General features: G+C 50.3%; 1 pseudogene; it reads right to left on the bottom strand.

Moving 5' to 3' along the window:
* Positions 1-23,208, bottom strand: part of LOC129041370 (beta-glucuronidase-like) — a 49,072-nt pseudogene that overhangs the window by 8,838 nt on the left and 17,026 nt on the right.

The following is a 23,208-nucleotide window of genomic DNA, read 5'->3' as shown; positions in this document are numbered from 1 at the left end:
AAAAATACAAAAATTAGCCAGGTGTAGTGGTGCATTCCCAGCTACTAGGGAGGTTGACGCATGAGAATTGCTTGAAACTGGGGGACAGAGGTTGCAGTGAGCCAAGACTGCACCACTGCCCTCCAGCTTGGGCAACAGAGCAAGACTCCGTCTCAAAAATGAATCAACAAATAAACACATTCATTAAGATACTTCTTGGTATTCATCATCATTCCCCAGACACCTGGGAAATAAGAAACTCTACCTTTTCTGTGCATGAAAACAAACTCTGCAACAAGAAGCCTTCTTGAGTCTGAATTTATTAGAAAATCTGCATTTATAACACACTGGATCTCTGTAGAATGTAACTTTGCGTCCACATGAAAATATGGTTTGACAGCAAAATCATGGTATGAAAGCAAGATCATGTTCCAGACGGCATGCCCTCAATAGATACTATTTAGCGCGTGCTTTGTCAGACATCACAGAGTACCTGGGAAGCAACAATACATAGAACTCCTCTCTCCTGAGCCCACAGTCCAGTCAAAGAGAGGCAAAGAAACATCGGCAGTGCCTGGCGAGAACACTGGGAGAGCCAGGTTCGGGCTGCAACAGGGGCAGAGCATGCGGAAGGTTCCCTCAGCCTGGCGCAGGTAGGGTAAACCTCCCCACAGGGGGACAGCTGTGGGGAGACTCTGAGAGTGAATAGAAATCTTTTCAGCCATGCATCGTGTGACTCATGCTCATATTCCCAGTACTTTGAGAGTCTGAGGGGAGAGAATCACTTAAGGCCAGGAGGTCAAGACCAGCCTGAGAGTGAGACTAGATCTCTACAAAAAAAAAATTTTTTTTTTTTGAGATGGAGTCTCGTCCTGTCACCCAGGCTGGAGTGCAATGGCGCAATCTCAGCTAACTGCAACTTCCACCCGGCTAATTTTTTGTATCTTTAGTAGAGACGGGCTTTCACCATGTTGGCCAGGCTAGTCTTGAACTTCTGACCTCGTGATCCACCCATCTCGGTCTCCCAAAGTGCTAGGACTACAGGCATGAGTCACCGCGCCCAGCCCCCAAAATTTTAAAAATAGACTGCCCATGGTGGTTCATGCCTGTCGTCCCAGCTACTCAGGAGGCTGAGGCAGGGGAATCGCTTCAGCCCAGGGGTTCAAGGCTGCAGTGAGCTATGATGGCACCACTGCACTCCAGCCTACACAACAGAACAAGACCCTGTCAAAAAAAAAAAAAAAAAAAAAAAAAGGCTAGCACAGTGGATCACACCTCTAATCTCAGCACTTTGGGAGGCCAAGGCAGGAAGATCAATTGAGTCCAGGAACTCGAGACCAGCTTGGGCAACATAGCAAGAACCTATCTCTAAAAAAATAAAGAAAAAACAAGAATCTTTTAGTTGGTGATTATGGTGCCCACATGGGCATTCCAGGCAGAAGAAACAGCTCAAGCAAGAGCAGGAGAGCAAACGAGGGCAGTGGAAACAGATCAGTGGCTGGGATAGAGGGGAGAAGGAGATGAAAACCCAGGAGAGAGCAGAGGACACTGAGTGTCCTGACCAGGGGTTAGGGCTTTGTCCTGTGGGCATGGGGGAGCCAATGACAGGACTCTCAAATTTTGATCTGTGGCCGGGCGCAGTGGCTCACACCTGTAATCCCAGTGCTTTGTGAGGGTGAGGCAGGAGGATCACTTGAGCCCAGGAATCAAAACCAGCCTGGGCAACATAGCAAGACCCCATCTCTACAAAAGTAAAAAAATTAGCCAGGCATGTTGGCATGTGCCTATGTTCCCAGCTACTCAGGAGGCTGAGGTGGGAGGATCACTTGGGCCCAGGAAGTTTAGGCTGCAGTGAGCAGTGATCACACCACTGCACTCCAGTCTGGAAGACAGAGAGAGACCCGGTCTCACAAACAAACACACACAAATTTGGATTTGTTAGAAAGACCACTTGGGCACGGGTGATACGAGGCTGTCTAGAAACAAAGCCGATAAGGAGGCCACCTCAGAGGATCAAGTGAGTGGGGCAGAGGCCTGGCTGCTGGCGGGGAGGGAACATGGATGGGGCAGTGGGAGATGAGCCCAAAGCTGAAGTGAGGGGAGCAGTGCAGTGGACGCAGGGCAGGCTGGGGGAGGTGAGTGACATCTCTGTCCCGAGAGAACACACAAGCAGAAAGTTCAATACCACTTACCTGATGAAAACCTGCAATTGTTTCTGCTCCGTACCCGCTCTGAATAATGGGCTTCTCAAACTGGGTGGCCAGCTGCAGCTGAATCAACTCCAGGTGCCTGTAGTCATGATACCAAGAGTAGTAGCTGTTCACACGGATCATGTTCACATGAGCCTAGGACCAGAGCAGCTGAGCCCGTTCAGCGCCCAGAAGACCACATGATTCAGCACTCATACGCTTTAGGGGCTCTTCTGGCAGAGAAGGTAAGAAGGGGATGTAATCCAGACACTCTGGGAGGCTGAGGCAGGAGGATGCCTTGAGGCCAGGAGTTCGAGACCAGCCTGGGCAACACAGCAAGACCCTGGATCTAAAAATACAGTAGTAAGACAATGAACAGGGCACAGTGGCTCCGGCCTGTAATCCCAGCACATTGAGAGGCCAGGGTGGGAGGAATGCTTGAGCACAGGAGTTTGAGACCAGCCTGGGCAACGTCATGTGACCCCATTTGTACAAAAACAAAAAATAAAAAATAAAAAAATAACTAGAAGGGAAGAGCCACCTCTCAAGGCTGAGAACATCCAAGTTCACCAGTTTAGATCCTGAAATTACCCTGCCTCACAGGCAGGAAACATGGTGACAAAATGGCCCAAAGGAAGCAGGCCTGTGACTGCACCAATGTGGCAGCTGAAAACGGCTGAGAGAAGCAGAGCAGCTGCCAACACGCAGTCCTCAGGTAAAGCCCAGGGCCCCCGCCACTGGAACTGACTCTTCTCCAGGCAGCAGTCCCATCACTGGGCTTCCCCTCACCTTGCTCTGGAGAAGCGCTCCCATCTGAGGGGCCGATGCAGTCATTCTCACAGAAAGTCTTTTTTTGTTTTGTTTTGGATACAGAGCCTCACTGTGTTGCCCAGGCTAGAACGTAGGGGCGCGATCTTGCTCACTGCAACTTCTGTCTCCCATGATCAAGTGCTTCTCGTGCCTCAGCCTCCCAAGTAGCTGGGATTAGAGGCATGCGCCATCACGTCCAGCTAATTTTTTGTATTTTTTGTGGAAACAAGGTTTCACCAGTTGGCTGGGCTGGTCTCGAACTCCTGACCTCAAGTGATCTGTCCACCTTAGCCTCCCAAAGTGCTGGGATTACAGGCGTAAGCCACCATGCCCGGTCATCACAGAGAATCTTGAGGCACCTTTCATGAGGCAGCATTCACGAGGCAGCACTGTGGGCTGTAGAGGGCCTGAGAGTCCCACCTAGGAGCAGGGCAGAGATGACCGAGCCACCGGCAGCTTCAGCAAAGTGGTGCTCAGGGCTGAGCAGCAGAGGCTTCTGTGTCCAACTGGCTAGTTTCTAATGCATCCTGAATACACTTCTTTCTAGTAAGAATGCTGGCCAAGTGCAGTGGCTCACGCCTGTAATCCCAGCACTTTGGGAGGCCGAGGTGGGTGGATCACCTGAGGTCAGGAGTTTGAGACGAGCCTGGCCAACATGGCAAAATCCCATTTCTACTAAAAAATACAAAACTTAAGTCGGGCATGGTAGTGTGCGCCTGTAATCCCAGCTACATCGGAGGCCGAGACAGGAGAATTGCTTGAACCTGGGAGGGGGAGGTTGCAGTAAGCCAAGATTGTACCTTTGCATTCCAGCCTGGGCAACAGAGCAAGACTCCACCTCAAAAAAGAATGCTAATGGCAGCTTGTGCCTGTAATCCCACCACTTTGGGAGGACAAGGTAGGAGGATCACTTGAGCTCAAGGGTTTGAGACCAGCCTGGGCAACATAGTGAGATCCCATCTCTAAAAAATAATTTAAAATTAGCCAAGCACAGTGGTGCACACCTGGAATCCCAGCTACTCGGGACACTGAGGCAAGAGGATCGCTTGGGCCCAGGAATTCAAGGCTGCAGTGAGCTATGATCACACCACTGCACTCCAGCCAGGGCAACAGAGAAAGATCTTGCCTCTACAAAAGAAAAAGAAAAACAAAGGCTCCAACCCTGGAGTTACTGAATCAGGATCTCAGAATGCAGAGATTGCCATTTCAAAAAAACTTCCCCTAGAGATTCTGATCAGCCAGGTGTGGGCCAGATGAACTCTAAGCTCCTTTAAACCTTTGACATTTTATGAGTCTATTAAATCAAAGTGCAAAAAACGCTGAGTCCAAACTGAGCAAACAAATCCCACCTATGGGATTTGTCCTATGCCCACCCTCCTTGTATTGAGAAAGCCACACTGCCTGGCAAGTAAGCAGGGAGAGAATTCTCACTAACCTAAAGATCATCTTTGAAAACAGACTGGCTGAGGCTCGGTGCGGTGGCCCACACCTGTAACCCCAGACCTTTGGGAGGCTGAGGCAGGAGGATCACTTGAGCCCAGGAGTTCAAGATCAGCCTGGGCAACATGGCGAGACCCTGTCTCTATCTTTTTAAGTAAGAAAACAAAATTAAAAAAAAAACCCAGATTGGCAGCTCATGGTCCTTTCCAGTTGTTCCATGATCAGGCTTCAGGACAAGCCCAGGCAAAGGTGGGGAAAAATGAGGGGGGACCCCCAGGCTCACCCCTTTATCTGCTGCACAGTTGGAGTTGGTCACAAAGGTCACAGGCCGTGAGGGGTCCAAGACTTTGGTGTGAGCGATCACCATCCTGTCTACAAAAGGCAGAAGACAGGTTCCATCAGTCCAGGAATGGCTCAGACACCCTTCCATCCTCTCTGTCCCATCTTCCCCCACCAGAACACAACACGAGACCAGGCACAATGGCTCACACTGGTAATCCCTACACTTTGGGAGGCTGAGGCAGGTGTATCACTTAAGGTCGGGAGTTCAAGATCAGCCTGGCCAACATGGCGAAACCCTGTCTCTACTACAAATACAAAAATTAGCCGAGCATGGTGGCACACGTCTGTAACACCAGCTACTCAGGAGGCTGAGGCACAAGAATCGCTTGAACCCAGGAGGTGGAGGTTGTAGTGAGCCGGGATCGTGCCACTGCACTCCAGCCTGGTCCACAGAGCAAGAACCTGTCTCGAAACAAACAAATGAACAAACAAAACAAAAAAGAAAAGAAAAAAAGGCATGAAGCCACTGCTTTCTTCCCTAACTTCAGATGTATTTTATGTAAGGGCACACGATCCTGTAGTCCTAGACTGAGCTCTCTAACATCACTCTTTCTTCCCCTGCCTCCGAATCCTGTCCCCCCAGAGGAGCAGCCACCTTTCCAGGTACACAGAGCTGAGGTCAGTGGGCTGAACACTGGCAAAAATGGGGTTGACTCCCTGAAACAGCTCTTGAACACAGGAGCGGATGGATGCAGATTTGGGTGGGATATTTACTAATGCATCAAGCAAACAGGGAGTGTGGGCTCTCAGATGAGAAGCTTCAAAGCCTTGTGACAGCCTGGCTGAACCACTCCAGCCTGGGCAGCTCCCTCCAATTCCTGCCCCGGAAATCAAGCATCTCCTCTGGCCACCTCCCAAAGAAGCCTGTGTCAGGCACCTGCTCCTGGAAGCCAGTGCTCTCCACCTTTGCAACAAAGGACCTGTCCACCCAGTCCTGCTGAGCACACCCCTGTGCCCCCCAGCTCTGAACTGTCCTTTGCCCAGGCTGGGACAACTTCTTAGAACCTTCTGCCTACTGCAGACTTGGCTCAGCCCAAAGCACTCCATGAAATCAGGGTGTGGCGTCTGCCTCAAGGAGCATTTCTACAACCTCTACTGCCTCTGCTGCAAGTGAAAAATCCACCTCTGAACGCTGAGTTAGAATTGCATGATTGTAAGGAAAAAAGGGAGGCCGGGTGCGGTGGCTCACACCTGTAATCCCAGCACTTTGGGAAGCTGAGGCAGGCAGGTCACTTAAGGCCAGGAGTTCGAGGCCAGCCTGGCCAACATGGTGAAACCCCATCTCTATTAAAAATACAAAACTTAGCCAGGCACAGTGGCTCACGCCTGTAATCCCAGCATTTGGGAAGCCAAGGCAGGCAGATCACCTGAGGTCAGGAGTCCAAGACCAGCCTTGCCAACATGGTGAAACACTGTCTCTACTGAAAAGTGCTAAAGTTAGTTGGGCGTGGTGGCACGTACCTGTAATTTCAGCTACTTGGGAGGCTGAGGCTGGAGAATCACTTAAACCTGGGAGGTGGAGGTTGCAGTTACCCAAGATTATGCCACTGCACTCCAGCCTGGGCGACAGAGTGAGAATCCATCTCAAAAAAAAAAGGCCAACAATTAGCTGAGCATGGTGGCATACATCTACAATCCCAGCTACTTGGGAGGCTGAGGCAGGAGGATCACCTGAGCCTGGGAAGTTGAGGCTGCAGGGAGCTGAGATTGTGCCACTGCACTCCAGCCTCGGCAACCAGAGTGAGACCCTGTCCAAAAAAACAAAAAACAGCCCAGGCGCAGTGGCTCATGCATGTCTCTAATCCTGGCTACTCAGAAGGCTGAGCCAGGAGAATCACGTGAACCCGGGAGGCGGAGGTTTTAGTGAGCCAAGACTGTGCTGCCACACTCCAGCCTGGGCGACACAGCAAGACTCCATCTCAAAAAAAAAGCAAGCAAGCAAAAGAAAACCATAATTTGGGTGGGTAGATATTTGGTCCCCTGAACTGTCCGGGTATGGGCAGCCCTCCCAAAGGGCTGAGACGGGCTGATCTTGAACAGCACACACCCACCCCAGTGAGCCACCTGCCTGGGTCTCCTTCCCAATCCAGCCCAGGGCAGGCAGGGGGCACTCACTTGAAGTAGTAGCCGGCAGATTCCAGGTAGCATGCAGGCTCCTTGGCCACAGACCACGTTACCATGGCAGGGTGTGTCCCTGCACACCAGTTCCTTCATCACCCGCATGTGGTGATGCAGACACGTTGTTGAAGAGCTGCCTGCGGGCCAGGAGGGAAGGGACAGAAGATCACGGTGAGGCCCGCGGGCTGGGAAGGCGGAGTGGGTGCGTGGTGGGGACTCATGGCAGCACCAGGCCCATGGAGGGACACTACTCATCGATGACCACAATCCCATAGCGGTCACGCATCTGCAGCACCTCCTCGGCGTAGGGGTAGTGGCTGGTGTGGAAGGCATTGGCACCAAGCCAGCGAAGCAGGTTGAAGTCCTTCTCCAGCAGCGGCCAGTCGAAGCCCTTCCCTCGGATCTAGGAGACAGCAGAGCCGAGTGACCCATGTCCCTGTCGAAGCTGCACTTCCTCCAACAGCCAGGACCCTGGAGAGCCACCCCACGAGCCCCCTCTCCAGCCCAAGCACCAGCTCCACCACAGGGCAGTTTGGAGCCATTTGCCTCATTACCCTGAGCTGTGCTCAACTGCGGGACACAGGGAAGGCAAAAGTAGAAGGTGACCAGAAGCAGCCCCCACGAGGACCCAGGAGCCCCAACTCACGTCCACATCCTCATGCTTGTTGACGCTGTGGAAATACAAAGTTTTCCCATTGATGAGGAACTGGCTCTCGGTGACAGCCACAGTGCGGACCCCCACAGGGAGTGTGTAGAAGTCAGACACAGGCCCCAGTGACATCTGTGCAGTCAGCCGCACCTACGACAACCAAAGCACCAGGTGTGAGCACCCTGACAGCCTGAGCCCCATCTGGCCTGCCCTTTGGCAGGAAGGCCCTTCATGCACTCCAGCAGCTGCCTCGGGGCTGCAAGCAGAGATGTAGCAAACAGAGGCTCTGCCCTTCCCTGGCTGACCCTGGGGACCTGCCCTTCAAAACTGGGCCTTCCCCTTGACCAGACAGGGTAGCTCATGCCTGGAGTTCCCACGCTTTGGGAGGCTAAGGCAGGAGGATCACTTGAGTCCAGGAGTTTAAGACCAGCCTGGTGACAGAGTGAGACCCCCATCTCTAAAAATAATTTTTTTTTTGAGACAGTCTCACTCTGTCACCCAGGCTGGAGTACAGTGACATGATCTCAACTCACTGCAGCCTCTGCCTCCCAAATTCAAGCAATTCTCCTGCCTCAGCCTCCTGAGTAGTTGGATTACAGGCATGCACCACCATGCCCAGCAAATTTGCATTTTTTTATTTTTTTTTTTGAGATGGAGTCTCACTCTGTCACCCAGGCTGGAGTACAGTGGCATGATCTCGGCTCACTGCAAGCTCTGCCTCCTGGGTTCATGCCATTCTCCTGCCTCAGCCTCCCGAGTAGCTGGGACTACAGGGGCCCACCACCACCACGCCTGGCTAATTTTTTTTTGTATTTTTAATAGAGACGGGGTTTCATCGTGTTAGCCAGGATGGTCTTCAAATCCTGGCCTCAAGTGATCCAGCCACCTCGGCCTCCGAAAGTGCTGGGATTACAGGTGTAAGCCACCATGCCCAGCCTACAAAAAAGGTTTTTTTTAATTAGCCAGGCATGGTGGCATGTGCCTGTAGTCCCAGCTACTCAGCAGTCCAGGTAGGAGGATTGCTGCAGCCTAGGAGCTCAAGGCTGCAGTGAGTTGTAATCAGGCCATTGCACTCCAGCCTGGGTGACAGAGTGAGACCATCTCAAAAAAAAAAAAAAAAAAAAAAAACCTGGGCCTCCCACCAAGGGTAGGAAACATCAGAGGACCATGCCTGCCCATCCACCTGTCCTGGGCTCCTGCTGAAGCCAGGGCCACCAGATGGGGGCAAAAGACCTCCCTTAAGCAAGTCCCAAACCACCGTTACCTCCAACGAGTACAGATAGGTGGAGCATTCGTGCGTCAAGTATGGCTACCAGAGGCTGGCACCCGGCACCTTCAGCTGGCCCTGGGTCCTGGCTCCCTTGGCCACGACTTTGTTTTCTGCATCCAGAAGAGGCACTTCCAACTCGAACTGGTTACTGCACTTGACGGAGATCTGGTAATTCACCAGCCCTGCAGGAGGCAAGAAATACCAGGGCTGAGGGAGGGACATGACCTGGGCCACACAAACGGGAGTGTCCTGCAGTCACCACTCCCAGGCAGTCATTTGTTTCTGTTGCTTTTTTAAAACTTTTAATTTTTTTTTTTTTTTGAGACAAAGTCTCGCTCTGTCCCCCAGGCTGGAGTGCAGTGGCATGATGTCGGCTCACTGCAACCTCCACCTCCTGGGTTCAGGTGATTCTCCTGCTTCAGCCTTCCAAGTACGTGGGATTTTAGGCGTGTACCACCATGCCCAGCTAATTTTGTACTTTTTAGTAGAGATGGAGTTTTGACATGTTGGCCAGGCTGGTCTCCAACACCTGACTTAAGGTGATCCTCCTGCCATGGCCTCCAAAATTGCTGGGATTACAGGTGTGAACCCCCACGCCTGGCGCTTTTTTTTTTTTAATTTAAAAAAAGATTTTTTTGGCCAGGCAACATGGTCACACCTGTAATCCCAACACCTGGGGAGGCTGAGATGAAAGGATCGCTTGAGCCCAGGAGTTCAAGATCAGCCTTGGTGACATATTAAAACCACTTCTTCCATAAAAATACAAAAAATTAGCCAGGCGTGGTGGTGCATGCCTGCATTCCCAGCAGCCCTAGCTACTCGGGAGGATGAAGTGGGAGGATTGCTTGAGCCAGGAGTTCAGGGCTGCAGTGAGCTATGATCTTGAGGCAGGGTAGGTAGTCAAGGAAGTGACCGTGTCCTTTGGACATGCCAGCCACGGCGCTGAGACAGGTGATGTGTAAACTCACCTGTAAGTAGATGTAAGCAAGTACAGCTACTGGGCATGTGCACCAAGAGGACGACCCAGAGCTTGCTTAGAGTAACACCTCTTCCCAGCTCCTTAGGAATTCATCATGTAAGACTCCCAGTGTCTCCCCAGTAATAATCAGCGCTGTCTCATCCTTACGAGCAGCCTGCCCTGAATTCTCTCTCTCTCACGGTGAACCGTGTATTTTGTACTTCATTATATTTTCTGAGACGGGGTCTCGCTCTGTCACCCAGGCTGGAGTGCAGTGTTGCAATCACAGCTCACTGCAACCTCCACCTCCTGGGTTCAAGCAATTCTCCCATCTCAACCTCCTGAGTAGCTGGTATATTACAGGCACATGCCATCATGCCCAGCTAATGTTGGCCAGGCTGGGTTGAACTCCTGAGCTCAAGTGATCCACCTACCTCAGCCTCAGAAAGTGCTAGGATTACAGGCACAAGCCACTGCATCCAGGCTATTCTGAACTTAACTGTCAAAACACTTTTTCCTTTGCAATAAATTGCTGTATGCTGCATCGTCTTTGCTGTGCGATTCTTGTTTAAATTCTTATTTACTTATTTATTTTATTTATTTTTTGAGACAGGGTCTCACTATGTTGCCCAGGTGAGTCTCCAACTTTCGGCTCAAGTCATCCGCCCACCTTGGCCTCCCAAAGTGCTGGGATAACAGGCATTAGCCACCACACCCAGCCTAAATCCCTTTAAACTTAGAACTGCGGCCCCACAACAGCTGTCAATAATCTCACCACCGCACACCAGCCTGGCAGATAGCGCAAGGCCTCATCTCAGAAAAAGAAAAAGATATATTTTAAAAAAGAAAAAAACTTAAAAAAAATTTTTTTTTCCTTAAAGACAGAGTATCCCAGCCGGGCATGGTGGGTCACGCCTGTAATCCTTACGCTTTGGGAGGCTGAGGCGGGTGGATCATCTGAGGTCAGGAGTTCAGGACCAGCCAGGCCAGCAATGGTGAAACTCCATCTCTACTAAACAAAATACAAAAATTAACCGGGCATGGTGGTGGGTGCCTGCAATCCCAGCTATTCGGGAGGCTGAGGCAGGAGAATCGCTTGAACCCGTGAGGTGGAGGTTGCAGTGAGCCAAGATCCCACCACTGCCCTCCAGCCTGGGTGACAGAGCGAGAAATCTGTCTCCAAAAAAAGACAGGGTCTCCGTCTGTTGCCCAGACCGGAGTGCAGTGGCATGGTCATAGCTCACTGCACCCCTGACCTCCCAGGCTCAAGTGATTCTCCTGCCTCAGCAGCTGGGACTAGTGGCACACATCACCATGCCTGGCTAATTTTTTAATTTTTTGTGGTGATGGTCTCGCTATGTTGCCCAGGCTGGTCTTCAACTCCTGGCCTCAAGTGATCCTCCCACCAGGGCCTCCTTGCAAAGAGCTGGGTTGACAGGAGTGAGCCACTGTGCCCGGCCCCCCGAAGCTGCCTGTTCCTTGAACACAATGTGTATCAAGGGGAGCTGGAGTGAGAGCAGCACCATGGGGAAGGGACAGCATGGCCACCCTGAGCTGTGTGATGTTAGGCCAGACCTCTCTTCTCCAAGCAAGGTCAAACACATGGGTGATTTTGGGAGCCTGTGCCCACTCAGACCGGCTGGATTTTACCTTCGTAGGTGGATGGGAACCTGTGAGGGTTTAGAGAAGCTGGGAGAACCTTTTTCCTGGGAGAGCTTTCCAAACAGGGAACAAACAGTGCCACCCTGGGCCCGCTGAGGGAGGATCCTACCAGAAGCCCTCACCACTGTCATGCTCCACGCTGGTGGTGACGGTGATGTCATCGATGTAAGTGGTGGGTGTCGTCTACAGAAGCACAGCCCACTGCAGTCCCGCTTAGTTGAAGAAGTCCACTCTGTGAAGGCCACCCTGTCCCTTACAAGAAGACCACGGGGTGGGATGGGAAGGTGGGTGGGTGTGGTGGAGACAGGATGGTACCCACTTGGAGGTGTTGGTCATGTAGCGGATGGTCCCTGGTGGCAGGGTGGAGGGGGTGAGCATGTTGTTGATGGTGATAGCGATGGGGAGGCAAGAGGCCAGGGGCACCACCTAGACCAGGCTGCTGATGTCTGCCCTTCATGCTCTAGTGTGTCAACCCCATTCACCCACTGCAGGCACAGGGGATAAGGGGAGGGGGTGGCAGGTCAGGGCAAGAGGTGGGGCCCTGCTATCAGGCACTCCCTCACATAACCTGCAACATGGGGCTCAGGGGCCTGCCAGCCAGATGGGAAGAATGACATCCCAATAGGGTAGATCAGGCCACCTATCCCCCTACACAGCACACAGCCCTCTGGGCAGGGGAGTGTCCCCTACTGTCCCACCCCAGGAGACAGGCTGTGGGGTGGTAGATGGAGGTCCCATGCTGTTCAGCAGCCGTGTGCACTCAACCCGCCCTGCCTGCTCCTGACCGCACTGACCACAACAGCATAGGAGTGGGCACTGCCAATTCTCAGCACCACTCTTGTGCGCAGGTCCTGGGTCCATTGCTCTGGCAGGGTCACCTCCCGTTTGTACCACACCCAGCCAACAAAATGCCACAGCCACCAGTCTTGGCCGATGTCGTTGAAGCTGGAGAGAACTCACATGTCCAGGGTAGGGCCCGACTGCAGAGAGAAGGGCCAGACAGGTCAACTGCCAAGGCAGTTTGTGCACCTGGGCCAGTGGGGCCAGGAGTTCCTCCTCGGAGTGGATGGGCCCAATATCTCCTGAGACAGGGGAGAGCCCAGGGCCACATCCAAGCCTGAGGCAAGAGGGTTCAGACGCATGACTAACAGGCAGATGACCCACTGCCTGTCACAGGGAGGAAGGCTGGTTGGGGGATGGGGGGCTTTGCTTAGGACACTGTGAGTGGGGTGCATGCTGGCACCCAGCCCTCTCCTCTCTTCCTCCTGTACTGAATGCCACAAAGTCAGAAAAAGAGGATGTAGACCAGGAAAAAGCGGCCCAGACATCACCTGGTGCCACTTCTCTGCTGACCACACCCAAGTCAGGAGGGGAACAGGGGTGGCATCCTTCGCCTGATGTCACATCCCGTCCTCTATCTGAACCTTGAAAACCAACGGACCTTCCTGCCTTGGCAGAGTTGACCTCAGGATGTCTTAACTGTCCCCTCCTCCCGATCCCCGGGCCCAGCTCTCTGCAACACATGACACTCTGGCAGGATGAGTGTCTGGGTGGCTTATGCTTGTAATCAGCGCTTTGGGAGGTCAACGTGGGAAAATGTCTTGAGGTCAGAAGTTCGAGAACAGCCTGGACAATGTAGTGAGACCCTGTATCTTACAAAAAAAAAGTTTTCTGTTTTTCTTTTTTGAGACGGAGTCTTATTCTGTCGCCCAGGCTGGAGCGCAGTGGCGTGATCTCGGCTCACTGCAACCTCTGCCTCCCAGGTTCAAGCAATTCTTCTCCCTCAGCCTCCCAAGTAGCTGGGATTACAGGCATGTGCCACCATGACCAGCTAATTTTGTAGTTTTAGTAGAGAGAGGGTTTCATCATGTTGGGTGGCGTGGTCTTGAACTCCTGACCTCATGCGATCTGCCCACCTCGGCCTCCCAAAGTACTGGAATTACAGGCTTAAGCCACCGCACCCGGCCCAGGCAAATTTTTAAAAAAACATTTATTTCAGAAATGGGGTCTCACTACGTTGCTCAGTCTGGTATCAAAGATCTTTTTTTTTTTTTTTTTTTGAGACAGAGTCTTGCTCTGTCACCCAGGCTGGAGTGCAATGGTGTGATCTCAGCTCACTGCAACCTCCACCTCCTGGGTTCAAGCGATTCTCCTGCCTTAGCCTCCTGAGTACCTGGGATTATGGGCACCTGCCACCACACCTGGCTAATTTCTATATTTTTAATACAGCTGGGGTTTCACCATATTAGGCTGGTCTCGAACTCCTGACCTCGTGATCTGCCTGCCTGGGCATCCCAAAGTGCTGGGATTACAGGTGTGAGCCACCACACCCAGCCTTCAAAAGATCTTTCTACCTCAGTCTCCCAAGTAGCTGGGACTCCAGGCATGCACCACCACACCTGGCTGAGTTTTCTAATGTGTTTCCAGTATTTTTTTTTTTGGGACGGAGTCTCACTCTGTCACCCAGGCTAGTGTGCAGTGGCGCAATCTTGGCTCACTGCAAGCCCCGCCTCCTGCGTTCACGCCATTCTCCTGCCTCAGCCTCCTGAGTAGCTTGGACTACAGGCGCCTGCCACCACACCCAGCTAATTTTTTGTATTTTTAGTAGAGATGGGGTTTCACTGTGTTAGTCAAGATGGTCTCGATCTCCTGACCTCGTGATCCGCGCATCTCAGTCTCCCAAAGTGCTGGGATTACAGGCGTGAGCCACCACACCCGGCCATGTTTCCAGTCTTTATAACATTAGGATCTGATGGACTTAGACGTCCCAGTTCCCAGGATCATGGTAAGCAGAATACTTTCTTTCTTCCTTTTTTTTTTTTTTTTGGCTGGGCATAGTGGCTCACACCTGTAATCTCAGCACTTTGGGAGGCTGAGGTGGGCGGATTGCTTGAGCTCAGGAGTTTGAAACCAGTTTAGGGAACATAGCATAACCCCATCTCTAAAAAAATACAAAGATTAGCCAGGCGTGGTGGCACATACCTGTAGTCCCAGCTACCCAGTAGGCTGATGTGGGAGCATCGCTTGAGCATGAGAGGTTGAGGCTGCAGTGAGCTGTCATTGCACCACTGCACTGCAGCCTGGGGAACAGAGCAAGACCCTGTCTCAAAAAAAAAAAAAAAAAAAGGGTAGTAGAAAAGTAACATTAGAAGGCTGGGTGCAGTGGCTCACACCATCAATACCAGCATTCTGGGAGGCTAAGGCCGGCAGATCACCTGAGGTCAGGAGTTCGAGACCAGCCTGGCCAACATGGCAAAACCCCGTCTCCACTAAAATACAAAAAATTAGCCTGGTGTGGTGGCATGCACCTGTAATCCCAGCTACTCGGGAGGCTGAGGCAAGGAAATCACTTGAACCCCAGAGGCAGAGGTTTCAATGAACTGAGATTGTGACACTACACTCTAGCCTGGGTGACAGAGCAAGACTCTGTCTCAAAAACAAACAAACAAACAAAAAAAAAAAAAAAAAGGAAAAGAAAAAGAGGAAAAAGAAATAACATTTGATATATATGGACCCAGAAGCTAATGTGTATGAAATAGTTCGAGTCATCAGAGAAGTACAATTGTAAGCATATAATTTCATTCTTGTTGCTACCCAGTCATAATGTGTCATCACTCCTAACAGAACGGCCTCAATCATTTGGTGTGTGCAATCTCACACACACAGAGTTTTTATTTTGTTTCATTTTGCTTGCATGTTTTAGAGACATGGATGTGCTCTGGCACCCAGGCTGGAGTGCAGTGGTGCGATTATAGCTCACCGCAGCCTCCAACTCCTGGGTTCAAGCAACCCTCCTGCCACAGCCTCCTAAGTAGCTGGACACGGGTGCATGCCACCACACCCAGCTAACTTTTTAAAATAGAGTTTGCATTTTTATGATAATTATGTGCACTAGAAGTTATTACAATTCTTGTGTTTATAGGGTACAAACCTGTACCAGTACTATAAACAATGATAGTATCTTTTCATGAAGTCACAGCCCAATGTATCAGTTCACATATTTTTTTTTTTTTAGACTGAGTCCCACTTTGCCTCCCAGGCTGGAGTGCAATGGTGCAATCTTGGCTTACTGCAATCTCTTGTCTCCTGGGTTCAAACGATTCTGCTGTCTCAGCCTCCTGAGTAGCTGGGATTACAGGCACGCAACACCACACCCAGCTAATTTTTGTATTTTTAGTAAATACAAACATATTTCACCATGTTGGCCAAGCTGGTCTCAAACTCCTGACCTCAAGTGATCCACTGCTTCAGCCTCCCAAAGTGCTGGGATTACAGGCATGAGCCACCACACGCAGCCAATTTTTTTTTTCTTTTGAGACAGATCTCACTCTGTTGCCCTGGCTGGAGTACAGTGGCACCATCACATCTCACTGCAGCCTCGACCTTCTAGGCTCAAGCGATCCTCCCATTTCAGCCTCCCAAGTAGCTGGGACCACAAGCATGTACCACCGTGACCTGCTCATTTTTAAATTTTTGGGTGACATTTTGGGGTCTTTGTTTCTCAGGCTGGTCTGTCTCAAACTCCTTGGCTCAAATGATTCTCCCACCTCAGCCTCCCAAAGTGCCCGGATTAAAGGTGTGAGCCACCCTGCCCGGTCTCCTGGTGCACTTGAAATATAATTCAAACTCCTTACTATGGCCAAGAAAGCTTTGTATGACCCAGCCCCTGCTCAATTCTTACTCTCATTCACCGTTCTCCAAACAGTCAAGCTACTACTTTCTGTTCCTTAAAAGCCCATTCCTGCCTTAGAGACTTTGCATGTGTAGCTCCTATAATTTCCGCTTCTTTGTCATTGAAGCCTCACCTCAAATGTCGCATCCTCAGTGAGCTCTCCTCTGCCTACTTTTTAAATTATGATTAACCGTAGATGTTAACCAAATATTTATTTCGCCCTCTTTTTAGACACGAAGTGGAACTGCATGCTGCATGTCTTTGACCCTGTCATGTGAGGGGTGACCGTGTGACTTTTTGGTCAATGAAATGTAAACAGCGATTTTTTTTTTTTTTTTTTTTTAGAGAGAGAGAGGTTCTCAGTCTGTCACCCACGCTGGAGGGCAGTGCCACGGTCTCAGCTCACTGCAACCTCTGCCTCCCAGGCTCAAGCAATCCTCCCAACTCTGCCTCCCGAATAGCTAGGACTACAGGTGCACGCCACCATGCTGGGCTAATTTTTTGTAGAGACGGGGTTTTGCCATGTTGGCCAGGCTGTTCTCAAACTCCTAAACTCACGTAATCTGCCCCCTACTTGGCCTCTCAAAGTGCAGGGATTACAGGCATGAGCCACCATGCCCAGCCTTAAACAAACAAAAAACAATAACAACAAAAAATTTTTTTGAGGCGGAATCTCACTCTGTTGCCCAGGCTGGAGTGCGGTGGCATGATCTCGGCTCACTGCAACCTCTGCCTCCCAGGTTCAAGTGATTCTCCTGCCTCAGCCTCTCGAGTAGCGGGCACTACAGGCGTGTACCACCACATCTAGCTAATTTTTGTATTTTTAGCAGAGAAGCGGTTTCACCACACTGGCCAGGCTGGTCATGAACACCTGACCTCAGGCAATCCACCCACCTCAGCCTCCCAAAGTGCTGAGATTACAGGCATGAGCCACCATGCCCAGCAAACAGCAATATTTTTAAAAGCCAACGCCTGATTTTCTGCAACCCTTTTTCCTGCCTTGGTGATCATGGAAGCACAAGTGAAACTGAGCATCCCTCAGCTGGGATCCCTGAGCAACTTATGGAAATCAAAGCCCCCTTTCCAACCTGTCATGTATGTGTAGCATGAATGAGAAGTAAGTCTTTTATTGATCCAAACAACTGAGGTTTTGGGGTTGTTTGTTACTGCAGCTTAATTAGCCTGTCCTGACTGATATACCACGTGCCAGACAGACCCTCATCTGGGGGCTCTACCTGTATTATCTCATCTACTTCTCACAACAACCCAATAAAGTAGCTCATCCTCTTAGGTTGTTATAAAGGAACAGCTGAGGCTGGGTCATTGGTCTCTTTTTTGTCAAAAAGAGATTTGTCTGGCTCACGGTTCTGCAGGCTGTACTAGAAGCATGGCCCCAACATCTACTTCTGCTGCAGCCTTGGAAGCTTCCACTCACGGCAGAAGGGTGAAGGGGAGCTATGTGCAGATCACACGGCAAAGGAGGAAGCAAGAGAGCGGAGGTGCCAAGCTCTTCCAACAACCAGTTCTTTAACTTTTTAACTTTCTATTTGTTTGTTTGTTTTAAATGGAGTTTCGCTCTTGTTGCCCAGACTGGAGTACAATGGCATGATCTTGGCTGACAGCAAACTTCACCTCCTGGGTTCAAGCAATTCTTCTGCCTCAGCCTCCTGAGTAGCTGGGATTACAGGCATGCGCCACCATGCCTGACTCATTTTTTATTTTTAGTAGAGATGGGGTTTCTCCATGTTGGTCAGGCTGGTCTGGAACTCCCGACCTCAGGCGATCCAGCCCAAAGTGCTGGGATTACAGGCGTGAGTCACAATGCCTGGCCCATTTCTTAACATATTAGAGGACTGTGGCCCTGTGTTGAGCTAGTGGATTGGTGCCATGTTTCCAACAGCATGTGCTCATGTGGTGTCTTTGTGTCACATTTTGGTAATTCTTACTGTATTTCAAACTTTATTACTATTTTTTTGAGATAGAATCTTACTCCACTGCCCAGGCTTAAGTGCAGCGGTTTGACCATAGCTCACTGCAGCCTCAACCTCCTAGGCTCAAGTGATCATCCTGCCTCAGCCTTCTGAGTAGCTGGGATGACTGCCTTGTGCCACCATTCCTGGCTAATTTTTAACTTTTTTTGTAGACATGGGTTCTCACTATGTTGATCAGGCTTGTCTCAAACTCCTGGATGTCCAGCAATCTTCCCGCCTCAGCCTCCCAAATTCTGGGATTACAGGCGTGAGGCACCGTGCCTGTTTCTTTTTTTTTTTTTTTTTGAGACAGAGTCTCACTCTGTCACCCAGGCTGGAGTACAGTGGCATGATCTCAGCTCACTGCAACCTCTGCCTCCCAGGTTCAAGAGATTCTTCTACCTCAGCCTCCCGAGTAGCTGGGGCTACAGGCATGAGCCACGGAGCCCAGCCCAGCTGTTTTATTCGTCCTTCTTCCTTCCGCCTTTCCTCCTCCTGTTTCTTTTTCCTCTTCCCTCCTTCCTCCTTTCTTCCTCCTCCTCTTTTTTTTCCTCCTCCCTCCTTTCAGCTTGCTGCCTCACCGCCTCCCAAACTGCTGGGATTAAAGGCATGAGCCACCACACCTGGCTGTTTTTTCTTTCTCCTCCTCCTCCTCCTCCACCTTTTTTTCCTCCTCCTCCACCTTTTTTTCCTCCTCCTCCTCCACCTTTTTTTCCTCCTCCTCCTCCACCTTTTTTTCCTCCCCCTCCTCCACCTTTTTTTCCTCCTCCTCCTCCTTCACAGGCGTGAGCCACCTCACCTGGCTGTTTCCTCCTCCTCCTCCTCTACAGGCATGAGCCACCATGCCTGGCTATTGCCAGCCATGGAACATGCCTTTTTCTTTTTGTTCTGTTCCTTCTTTTTCTTATTTTTCTCCTCCTCCTCCTCCTCCCCCTCCCCCTTCCTCTCCTCCCCCATCAACCTCCCCCACTCTTCCTCCTCTGGCATGAGCCACTGGGCCTGGCTGTTTCCTCCTCCTCCGCCTTCTCCTTTTTCACAGGCGTGAGCCACTGCATCTGGCTGTTTCCTCCTCCTCCTTCTCCTTTACAGGCGTGAGCCACTGTGGCTGTTTCCTCCTCTTCCTCTACAGGTGTGAGCCACCATGCCTGGCTGTTGCCAGCCAAAGAGCCTGCCTGTTTTTGCCTCCTCCCCCTCCCCCTCCCCACCTTTCTCCCTCCCCCTCGTCCTCTACAGGCATGAGCCACAGGGGCTGGCTGTTTCCTCCCCCTCCTCCTGTTTCTTCCTCCTCCTCCTCCTCCTTTACAGGCATGAGCCACCACATCTGGCTGTTTCCTCCTCCTCCTCTTTGACAGGCGTGAGCCACTGCGGCTGTATCTACTCTCCCTCCTCACTTACAGGCGTGAGCCACCATGCCTGGATGTTTCCTCTCCTCTTCCTCATTTACAGGCATGAGCCACCTCACATGGCTATCTCCTCCTCCTCCTCCTCCTCCTCCAACTCCTCCTCCTCATTTACAGGCGTGAGCCACCACGCCTGGCTGTTTCCTCCTCCTCCTTTACAGGCGTGAGCCACCATACCTGTCTGTTTCCTCCTCCTCCTCATTTACAGGCAGGAGGCAGTGTGCCTGGCTGTTTCCTCCTCCTCTACAGGCCTGAGCCACCTGCCTGGCTGTTTACTCCTCCTCTGTTTTTTCTTCCTCCTCCTCTGTTTTTTCTTCCTCCTCCTCCTCCTTCTCCTCCTCCTCCTTTACAGGCATGAGCCTCCTTGCCTGGCTGTTTCCTCCTCCTCCTCCAGCTCCAGCTCCTCCTCTACAGGCATGAGCCATCACACCTGGCTGTTTCTACCACCACCACCACCAGGACCACCACCTCCTCCTCCTCTTCCTTTACAGGCGTGAGTCACCTCACCTGGCTGTTTCCTCCTCCTCCTCTTCATTTTATTTTATTTATTTTTTAGACACAGTCTTGCTCTTGTCAACCAGGCTAAAGTGCAATGGCATGATCTCAGCTCACTGCAACCTTCCCCTCCTGGGTTCAAGCAATTCTGCCTCAGCCTCCCAAGTAGCTGGGATTGCAGGTATCCACCACCACTTCCAGCTAATATTTGTATTTTTAGTAGAGACAGGGTTTCACCATGTTGGCAAGGCTGATCTCGAACTCCTGACCTCATGTGATCCACCCGCCTTGGCCTCCCAAAGTGCTGGGATTTCAGGCATGAGCCACTGTGCCCAGAATAACAATAATAATAATAATTATTATTATTATTTGAGACAGAATTTCCCTCTTGTTGCCCAGGCTGAAGTGCAATGGTGTGATCTCCACTCATTGCAACCTCCACCTCCCGGGTTCAAGCAATTCTCCTGGCTCAGTCTCCCAAATAGCTGGGAATACAGGCATACACCACCATGCCCGGCTAAGTTTTTGCATTTTAATAGAGACAGGGTTTCACCATTTTATTCAGGGCGGTCTTGAACTCCTGACCTCAGGTGATCCACCCGCCTCAGCCTTCCATAGTGCTGGGATTACAGGCATGAGCCACCACGCCCATCCTATAATTATTATAATAATATCTGTCACACTGATCTGTGACCAGTGATCCTTGATGTTACTATTACATTGGTACAAAAGTAATTGCGGATTTTCCCACTGAAAGTAATGGGACTAGGCCAGGTGTGGAGGCTCATGCCTGAAATCCCAGCACTCTGGGAGGCCAAGGTGGGTGGATCACCTGAGTTCGGGAGTTTGAGACCAGCCTGATCAACATGGCGAAACCCTATCTCTACTAAAAATACAAAAATATTAGCCAGGCGTGGTGGTGGGCACCTGTAGTCCCAACTACTTGAGAGGCTGAGGCGGGAGAATTGTTTGAACCCGGGAGGCAGAGGTTGCAGTGAGCCAAGATCACGTCACTGCACTCCAGCTTGGGTGACAGAGCGAGACTCTGTCTCAAAAAAAAGTAAGATCAACAATGGAAGCAGAGAGAGACTTGAAGATGCTATACCACTGCTCTTGCAGACAGAAGAATGAACTACAAGCCAAGGAATGCAGGTGGCCTCTAGAAACTGGAAAAAAACAGGGAAATGGATCCTCCTCCTGATCCTGGCTGACACTTGATTTCATCTCGGAAAAACCAATTTTAGATTTGTGATGTCCAGAATTATAAGACAACACATATTACGTTGAGTCATTGAATTCATGGGTTAGGCCGGGCATGGTGGCTCATGCCTATAATCCCAGCACTTTGGGAGGTTGAGGCAGGTGGATGGCTTGAGCTTAGGAGTTTAAGACCCCATCTCAGTTTTTAAAAAATAAAATAAAATTATTTAAAAAGTTTGGTTTCTCTTTTTTCTTCTTTTAGGAAGGAATCTCACTCTATCACCTAGGCTGGAGTGCAGGGGCATGGTCTCGGCTCACTGCAACCTCTGCCTCCTAGCTTCATGTGATTCTCCCACCTCAGCCTCTCAAGTAGCTGGGACTACAGGCACATGCCACCACGCCCAGCTAACTTTTGTATTTTTAGTAGAGATGAGATTTCACCATGTTGGCCAGGCTGGTCTTGAACTCTTGTGGCCTCAAGAGATCTGCCTGCCTCGGCCTCCAAAAGCACTGGGATTACAGGTGTGAGCCACCATGCCTGGCCAAAATCATTATTATTTTTTTTAATTTGTGGTAATGTATTACAGCAGCCATAGGAAGCCAGTACTGAGCTTTGGTGTAAATAGATGTTAAAAGACAAAGGAAGAGAAAAAGATCAAGCCAGTTGATAGCAGAACAGGAGAGGCAAATGTGAGTAGTAGCTCAGTGCTGGAGAAGAGCTATGCAAATCCTGGATCTCCCTGAACTAAGACAGGCTCGTTCCTTCCAGTGGGGTCAGACCACATGTGTTCAAGTTCATGGGTGACAGGCACTGGTCAGCTAATTGTAGTTTGGTTAGGGAGAAAACCTTTTTCCTTTCTTTTTTTTAGAGACCAGGTCTCACTCTGTTGCCCAGCCTGGAGTGCAGTGGTGTGATCATACCTCCCTGCAGCCTCAAGAAGTCCCAGGCTCAAGGGATCCTCCTTCCTCAGCCTCCTGAATAGCTAGAACTACAGACATACACCACCACAACTGGCTAATTTTTCATTCTTTTTATTTTTTGTAGAGAAGGGGTTTTGCTATGTTGGCCAGGATGGCTTCCTACCTTGGGATCAAAAGATCCTTCCCTATCAGCCTCCCAAAGTGCTGGGATTAGAGGTGTGAGCCACCATACCCAGTGACAGGAACTTTTTAATGGAATTGTCTAAAAACAGATTTCCCACTTAGAATGGGGTATGCCCCATCGATGGAGGCAGCAGAATTGTCACCACAGCAATCTTCTGATTCTCTATTCCAGTTCTCCTTGTGTTATAGGTATTACAATGATTATTTTAATACTATCTGCTGTTTCATGGACATAAGGCCTTCCCTCATTTCTGAGAATAGATTTTTAGACACTCTCTCTGGATCAGCACTTCTGGAGTCCCCTAGGCATAATATGATTTCTCTCCACATTAGCAGAAACTAACCGAGCCCCTTTTACCTAACAGAAGGAGAATCAGAGTTAGTCTCAGGTTCCAACATCGAATACACCGCAGGTCCATTTGCCCTCTTCTTCATAGCAGAATACATGAATATTATCATAATAAATGCCCTAACTATTATAATTTTTCTAGGAACATTACACACTATATATTCACCAGAACTCTATACTACATATTTCATTACCAAGAGCCTCCTCTTAACCTCCCTATTTTTATGAATTCAAACAGCATATCCCCGTTTTGGCTACAATCAACTCATACACCTCCTATGAAAAACCTTTCTACCACTTACACTAGCATTCTGTATATGACATATCTCAATACCCATCCTAATCTCCAGCATCCCACCTCAAATGTAAGAAATATGGCTGACAAAATAATTACTTTGATAGAGTAAACAATAGGATTTCAACCTCTTATTTCTAGAACTATAGGAATTGAAGCCACCCCTGAGAATCCAAAATTCCCCATGCTACCTATCACACCATGTCCTAAGATAAGGTCAGCTAAATCAGCTATCGGGCCCATACCCCGAAAATGTTGGTTACACCCTTCCCGTCCCAATTAACCCATTAGCTCAACTTATTATTT

This window comes from Pongo pygmaeus, chromosome 6 (assembly GCF_028885625.2).
Source record: "Pongo pygmaeus isolate AG05252 chromosome 6, NHGRI_mPonPyg2-v2.0_pri, whole genome shotgun sequence".
NCBI lineage: Eukaryota > Metazoa > Chordata > Mammalia > Primates > Hominidae > Pongo > Pongo pygmaeus.
This window is presented reverse-complemented; position numbering and strand designations above follow the sequence as displayed.